Source organism: Cicer arietinum, chromosome 4 (genome assembly GCF_000331145.2).
Source record: "Cicer arietinum cultivar CDC Frontier isolate Library 1 chromosome 4, Cicar.CDCFrontier_v2.0, whole genome shotgun sequence".
In the NCBI taxonomy this organism is placed as follows: domain Eukaryota; kingdom Viridiplantae; phylum Streptophyta; class Magnoliopsida; order Fabales; family Fabaceae; genus Cicer; species Cicer arietinum.
In genome coordinates this window covers 19,509,756-19,518,536 of record NC_021163.2, presented here as the reverse complement: position 1 = coordinate 19,518,536, position 8,781 = coordinate 19,509,756, and positions in this window count along the sequence as shown.

Genomic DNA, 8,781 nt, shown 5'->3' with positions numbered 1-8,781 from the left:
TCTGGTCTTGCTAATTCGTGATCTTCTCTCTTTGTGATTCGAATGTCTTCTTTGACTAGAATGGTTCCTACTTGTTCCTTGCCAAGTACTGATAACATTAACATGAAATTCAGAGGTATAATCTTCTTTGAACTAATGGAGATTGGTTGATTTTGGAGCTGTGACGATCATTCCACTGCTGTCCAGATTGATCAGAATGTTGTCAAGAATGTTCAGATCTATCTGGTCTTGCTAATTCGTGATCTTCTCTTTTTGTGATTCGAGTAGTTTCTTTGAATCTAATCATCTCAGTTTGTTCCTTGCCAAGTGCTGATGATATAGATGTAAAATCCAGAGGCTAAAACTTCTTTTAACTAGTGGAGATTGATTGGTTTTGGAGCTGTGATGATCATTCTAAAACTGGAGAACATTCTCCGTTTTCAAGATTTTACTATGAATTTTCTCCTTTCTTGTTTGTTCAGATTTTTCTTTTCATGCTGATTTATTCTTGCTTTACTTGGATCATATCTTTGATTAATACACTTAAACACACATGTTAAATACCAAAACGCTTAGAATCATAATTAATATTTTTAATTAACTTTTTGTTTGTTTTCATCAAAACATTAAATTGAGATTTTGTCTCAACAACTTTATCTTCATCAGTATTACAATTCGCGACATCACTGCATTCATGCTCATACATGTATTCATGTTAATCAATTACATCTATTAAGGGAATCATTTTATTTTGTTCATTTGCATTTAGTCTGTACAGGATTTTTCAAAAGATAAATAACATATTTGGCTAATACGGGCCATACCTTTACTATCATCGAATTCAGAATCCGAAACATGTAAGTCATCGTCGGTATTGTCATTTTCATTACTTTATGTGTTTATTGGGAGCATTTTTGGTAATGCTTTTGATGTTGAACATGAACCTCAATCAACATTTTGAAATTTTATGAAAAGATTAGCCTCCTCATCATCATCCATAGAATGATCAGTCTCCTCAGAAGTCAGATCCACCCACGAGATAGGTGGCTTCGGCGGCGCTGGAATCTCAAAACAGTCTACTACTTCAGTGACAGTCGGTAGAGGATCATTCACCAGAAGTGGAAGCTCTGGCTCGATTTGCCTAGACGATCTTGCAATATCTTTACCCACTGGCATCGGCCCCTTATCCTTCCCGCCAGTCCCTGACCCAACCACTTTATCCCTAATTCCTACGGTGGCCTCTGTCTCAACTCTAACTGAGGCATCTTCTACATCTTCCCATGCTCAATTCATCCCGAGCACCAATTCTAAGGGTATCGGATAGTTGATCCTCTCGTGAGTGAGCGTCACGAGATATACTACCCCAGCTCTCCTACTTGTCTTCACTACACTCCCCGTATAAGTAGCCCTGCTTGAGATCGTATACCCAAGCAGTCGGCGAATGTCGGTCACGGAAGTCTAACGATATTTCCGTCGTCAAGGTAACAATTGGTGGAATGAACTCAGGTATCATCTGAGGACAAAACCCAATTTCCACAATAATGTAAAGGGCCACCAACCGAAATTAACAAATAACATTTGACAATTATGTCATAAAGACAAGCAATAGCACTTAACACTTACTACATGATAACAAACAATAACATAATATGTATATACAAATATCTTATTATAAAAAATATGAAATGTGTGTCAAGCACCCTAATGCAATGTACATGATTCCAAAATTTCCAAACCCTCATCGAGGGACGTAAATCATAAATGTACCGTCTCTTACAAACCAGTACTAATTACTGAGGTGCTACATATCATAGATCAACACGATTTACTAGAGTGTAGTCTATCACAGATTACACGACAAATAAATTCTCGTAAGGATAAGATGGACCAATCAACTCATGGAACCATCATGTGGCCCATCACGGTTACCACTACCATCGTGACCCATCACAATCACCACTAGCACTGTAACCCATCACAGTCACCAATAATTATGAAATGCATGAGCATACTCTGACTCTTTCACAACAATCATTATATAAATGTAGCTATTAAAAGACTTCCCCTTTAATACTCATTACACACTAATAATTTTTCATACTTTTCACAAAGCATACTCAAGACATATTATCCTCAATAAAATTTATAACATGTAGCAACATGTATTATCACTCAAGAATGCATCATCACATCAATATTAGTAATCACATATTCACACATCAATCATACATAAATCTCACATATAAGGTCTCTATGTGTAAACTAAAAATGTGGAAGGAGTCCTTACCTTAGTTATAGTTTTTTCAACAGTTATCACTACCACAATCAAACACAACGAAAAATCTCGCTTGTGCCGACACCTTCAATCAAATAATGTTTGACTTAGTGAAATTAATACTTGAAACTTTAACTACCTTACAAACCATTTCTTACTCCTAACCTCTTTAGAGTATATTTTACTAAAATAGTTTACAATGAGTAAGGACTAATAGTATTATTAACCACAACACACTTTCAACATACAAAACAAATTTTTAGAAATTAACATCCTTTAATTTTTCAGTAAATTCACTAACAATTTTTTGAAAGGTTTTAAATTATTTTTCTCAAAATTTTTTACACAACCACAAATTTTTCTCAAATTGTCATAACTATTTTTTTTTAACTTGAACTTAAAGTATATTCCAAAAGGTACCAAATTAGAGAAAAGGAAAAATGAAACCAAACTTCAAAATCATTAAAATTGAAAATGATGCTTGGAATTTTTAATTCTTGTTATAAAGATTTAAACTTTTACGTAAAGGTAAAAGCTTCAATATAAGGTGGAACTTATTAAACACAATGGTTAATACTTTTAATACAACAACAAAAAAATCAAACTTTATAGAAAATTACACTTGTCATAAAACCTCTATGTTTTCAAGACTATCTCAACATCACATAGATGGATTTTTTTGCTATCATCTTCAACAACCCATACAACACCACGAAATGATAAGTTGAGTTTGAAGAAATATCACTATACACAGCCGACATCGAAAAGGGTTTAAGAAAAGTTTTGATTGTTCTTTGGAAAGACATACACTAAAAAAAACCATTTTTCTTTAATCGCCACAACAACATTAATATATCAAAGTTATCCTCACCTCTAACTCGGTGTCAACGGTCTCGATTCATTTTCGAGACTCAAAGAGCTAACTATATAACCATAAATATTTATAGCAATTTGTTCACAACAAAAATTTATCCAACCACAACAAAATTCCAAAATTATATCTTTTTCATGCATCAAACTTTCAAAACCAAATGATCTATATTATGTAGTTAAAACTAAATAAAACGAATATTTTCTAAACCACACATACATGCACTCGACTATTAGCGCACCAACAATTTGAGTTAATAAAGTACTCTAAACTTTTTTTTTAAACTCAGTCCAATAGTAATTAAAAGAGTAATATTTTAAACTCTAAATATTTTAATTCCAATCTAACTTTTTGCTCAAACTCTTTAACTTAGTTAAAATTTGAACTTTTTCAAACCTTTAACAACTCTAATTTTTTTTTTTTTAATTTCAATTTCAGTTTAAACTCATTTATTTGAAAACAACTCATTACATAACTCAAACACATCAAAAATCAATTTTTTTTTCTAACCATTACTACCAAAATCATCATCATCAACAACAACAACAAATGATTTGTTAAGAACTAAAAAATTTCACTCATCCCCCCACCGTATAAAGTTCTACGAATTAAAAAAGAAAAAAAAGGAAGGAAGTAGGTGTCTCACCTCAAATAAATTAGCTCACAAGCACCACCTTATAGAGATGAGTAATTTTCCTTCCTAACACTTCTTGAATTGAGGCTTTGATCTAGTAGAAAATGGAGGTTTTTTTGTTTTTAAAACCAACACTACTTTTTTTAACAGAAAGAAAGAAAAGGGAGGTGAACGAGGAAGATGAAGGGGAATGACTTGCTTGTTGTTGTTGTTTAGAGTGCCCCCTAAAAGTGTAATCATTTGACACATTAGCCTCTTCATCTTCATCCACAATATGTTATTTCTCAACACAAATCTTCTTAGGTCTCCGTATTTTCTTACCAATACTTTTTTTTCTTCTTTTTGTTAGTATTAGACCATTTATTACTTCCATCATTACTCTTCTCAATTTCAACTTAACACTCAATTTCCTTACCACCTACCCCTCCTTGTCCTTGAAGTCTATCTCCACCTATTTGGACCTCATCAAACCCATCATTCATGGGCAATTCATCATTGGAGTCTCCAAAAATTATATTAACAACACTATCTTCACTATCATACCAAATATTGTCTTATGTTTGGGTTACATTTTGGGTTAGTTCATGTGTATCATTTCCTACTTGAGCAGCTTCTTGAGCCTCAATCTAAAAAATTATCCATATGTTGTGGGTAAACTACACATGCAAGAATAAACTCATTAAAAAATCAAACACATGCAAATAATAAATACCATAACGACCCAACTAAACCCTAAACCCTAAAACAAATCGGATCACTAAACATCATAATCAATAAACATGTTATCTTTCTTCTCTTCTCAATGTGGGTTTACGATTTATTGAAGTTTGATACTAACGGTGTGTTCTTCGATTCCTTCTAGTTATCGTTGAAATGAATTTACGATTTTACGGATGGGAGAAGAAAACGAGAAGAGGTAAACAAGAAGTGGAAAATGAGTGGGAGAGGATAAGACCAAACAACATATTTGGAAATGTGAAAGAAAAAAAAAATGAGAAGAAAACAGATAAGGGAATTTGTTAACGTTGCCTTAACGGAAACCCACTTAAAGGGTAAAATTGAAATTATTTCAAAAGATAAAATATTGAAATAGGAAAAAGAAAAGAAAATATAAATGACTAAAACGTTACCTGAAATTAAATTAAAGGACCACATATGTAATTTAGTCTTAAAATATTTTTATGAAAAAAAATGAAATGCATTTTAAACATAGTATTTCAAGATAATATCCTAAACAGTGGAATGTTACACTATACATTAGTAATTAAATATATTATACTTATTTATCACCTTTTATAATAATCACTTTTAATTTTTAATTGTATTAATTATTTATTTATTAACATATTTATAATCATTTTATATATTTTTCTTCAACCAACAATAAATATTATTGTAGGAACATGAACTATTTTTTTAAAAGGTAAAACTTATAAAATAATATAACAGAAGTATGCACAATACTAATGGCCAATTTATTGTCACACAAAAACTTCATAAGCCTATAAGACTTCATTGCTTTGTCTTCAAATATTCTAACACAATTTTCATCCACAATAGTTTATAAATTCTTTGTCTTACAACTCTAAATTTTACTTCAACACTTGTTCAAGCAACTGCATTTTACTACCTACTCCTCCGAGCAACAAGGTTTCCACACAAGATAGTAAAGTAGCATGAAGTTAATCTTATATCACTCACTAAATAATATTGAAGACGCTATCCTCACTATCAAATCCAATTTGATCCTCTATTTGAGCTACAACTTGGTCTTCTCTTTAACTTTTAAGCTCCACTTTGTTATTTTAAAATAAGTGGAATATAGTATAATGAAATGAATTGAGTGAATTCGAAAGTGAAATGGAATAAAGTTTTAACATATTGTCTAAGTATTTTACGACGGAGTGGAACAAACCAAAACTTCCATTCAATTTTTTTGAAAAAGTGGACGAAATGAAATAAGTTATAATTTTTTAATTCCATTTTTACTTTTTAAAATACTATTATGAAAAATATATTATATTATTTATTATTAAAATGATTATCTTATATTCCATTAGTAGCTAATTATACGTGATTTTAGCAAAATATGTTTGTTCCAGATTATATGTTGTAATATCAATGAATCATTAAAACTTATTTTTCTATTATGTCATTTACTAATTATTTACTCTATTTTTTGAATTATTTTAATTTATGTCTCCTATATTATTATTGAATGAGACTTTTGTAAAGTAACTTATAATTTTGCTAGCTTTTCCATACAACATTAACTACATTTTTTAATTTATGTAAAAATTGCGAAAGTGACATATAATTTAGGATAAAGGAGTATAAATTATCTTATCCTTTCACTGTTCAGTTATAAATAACATAGAATCACCAATTTACTCCAATCCAAAATTTCAAATTTCCACCTTAACTATATCCTGCACTAACGAATTGTTATTCTAGGTGATAACTTTGTGTCTAAACTAGGTTGGTTTAGGACAATGTGGAATGATTTTGGACGCTCTGATTGAGTGATCTATTTTATTACTAACTGAGATGCTAACATTTGTGCATGCATTGATGGTCTGAACCTAGTCGCAAGTGTGTGACGGCAGTTGCTTAAAAAGACAATGCGATTTAGAAAAATATTCAACGGTGGAGGTATTGAATATGAAACTCTGAAGAAAATTTGTCCAACTGTGGGACATTGTCTAATGGTGGGACTCTTTGCTCTACGAGATAGTGATATTCTGAAATCATGTATAGACATATAGTCTGCCAAATATGACTTGTCTATTTTGTTTGATTTGTATATTTGGTGCTTTGTGATTTTAATTGTTAAATGAAGTATATTATATAGTAATATTTTTCTATAAAAACTATATATGCATGTCTATTTGCTCCATATTTGTTATTTAGAGATGATTCTTATATTTGACAAGTGACATCCCCAATTTGCTTTCACACCTCGAGGAGTTTTCAGATGAATAAATGAAATATTTTTTTTAATTTCTAAGATGAGTAGTGGTGGTCAAGTTTAAGTACTTTATTTCTATTAGACTATAGTTTATGTCATTTATTATTTTCTATTTTGGTATGATATTTTTGAATCATAAAACTTGAGGATTTCTAATTAATTATCGATTGGTTGTGATGACTCTTCATCATATGCATATTTTTCATTGTTTTTAGTCTTATTTATCTTTTATTCATTAGTTAATTTAAGTAGTTATTTGATATATTTTGTTTATTTTGGTTATTTGATATATTTTGTTTATTTTAGTTATTTGATATATTTTATTTATTTTAGTTATTTGATTTAATGAAAATGTTTTTATTTCCTTGATTAAATAGAGATTTTTCGTAGTTTTGCGTTGTTTCTTTGTTTTGGTGCAGTGCTGAATTTTGGTGAGAAATCAACATGACATATATGGAGTATTTTAGCCATATTGAGAGTTGTAGATGTCCCATTGGAGTTAAACCAAGTGCAAGTGAAAGATACGATCCATAACAAGAACTTTCATGAAGACGCTGAAACCAAATTCATACTCGAAAGAGACAAAAAATACAGTATATGTCATACAGTAGATGTTGTGCGCCTTAAGCGCAAAGTCCTGCGCATGAGGAGCATTTCGGCCTTCCTGAATCTGCCCATTTGCGCCTGAAGCGAAAATTCCGCGTCTAGAACGCGTGGCGCGTGACTGAATGTTTTAAAACCCATTTTTTTCACTTTTTATGGATCTTTTTGACTATTGGGAAGTTAGATGACTTGTACCATAACATAAAAACTCAAAGACGACCGTTTCTAACACCATTAGAGCAGTTTTATCAAGAATCATTCATGAATCTTTCTTGTAATTTTTCTCTAATCTCTATCTTTTCTATATCTGTCATGAATAACTAAACCTTATTTGTTATGGATGAATGTAACAAGATAAAACCCTTTTTTCTGATTTGATTTTTAGTTATATGAATGAGTTTATTGAATTATTTTTCTCATCTTTGTGTTTAATGCTTTTTATTGCTTGATCAACATTAAAATTTTCTATGTAACACCCCGATTTTCAAAACGAGGATGTATATATATTTTTTTAAAGAAATTAAAATAAATCAGAGAATTAAATAAGGTAATAACTTTGGATAAATAATTGAGTCATTATAATTTACAAGCAGCGGAAAAGTTTCTCAAAATATGAATCCAAAATATTTACACATCAAAAAGTGGTACATGTAACCCATCGAAAATAACATGTCAAGCTGACAATATTAGTATAGGTACAGTCTTCCATTTTAAAATAAATACAATTCAAAAGAAAGACGTATGTTCCCTCTATGTCAACCTAAACTGATCATTCTTCAAAACAAACTACTGAGTGATCTCCACGCGCCCCGTAAGATCCTCCTAACATAGCTCCAGTCAGGCATTCCCCTCTACATTCCCATCCACAGGGTACAAACCGGTAGGATTGTCCTGGCTCTCATCTGAGGGCAAAACCAAGATTTCCACAATAGTTGTAAAGGGTCACCAACCGAAATTAACAGTTAACACACAACATTTAAGTTTTTAAATGCACAAATAACCTTTCCACTTAGCATGCACCTTAAAAGGGTTTTCCATATGCTTAAAAGTTCATATAACACTTGCCAAGTAAAAATGAAATCAAAATAAAGTTCTCAATCCATCAAGTAATACATAACTGACCAAAACATTGATAAATCAATTGAGCAATCGATTATCTAACTCAAAATAAGAATTTCTACTAAGCCAATCGATTTCCAAATCGAATTCCTGAACATTTCCAAGTTCTTGTGGAAAAATGTAGGGAAGTTGAGGATATGAAGAATAAGAGGGCTAGCCGAGGAGGGAATTTTAGTGCATGAGGGTCCATTCGGGTGAATTATCAGAACAACAAGGGGAAACAAGTTGCTAAACCCTATAATCGACCACAAAATAACAACGGTGGGCTGAATCGCCCAGGGAACCAGAATTTCGGAAGACAATTGGGACAAGTGCTTCGATGTTTCCGACGT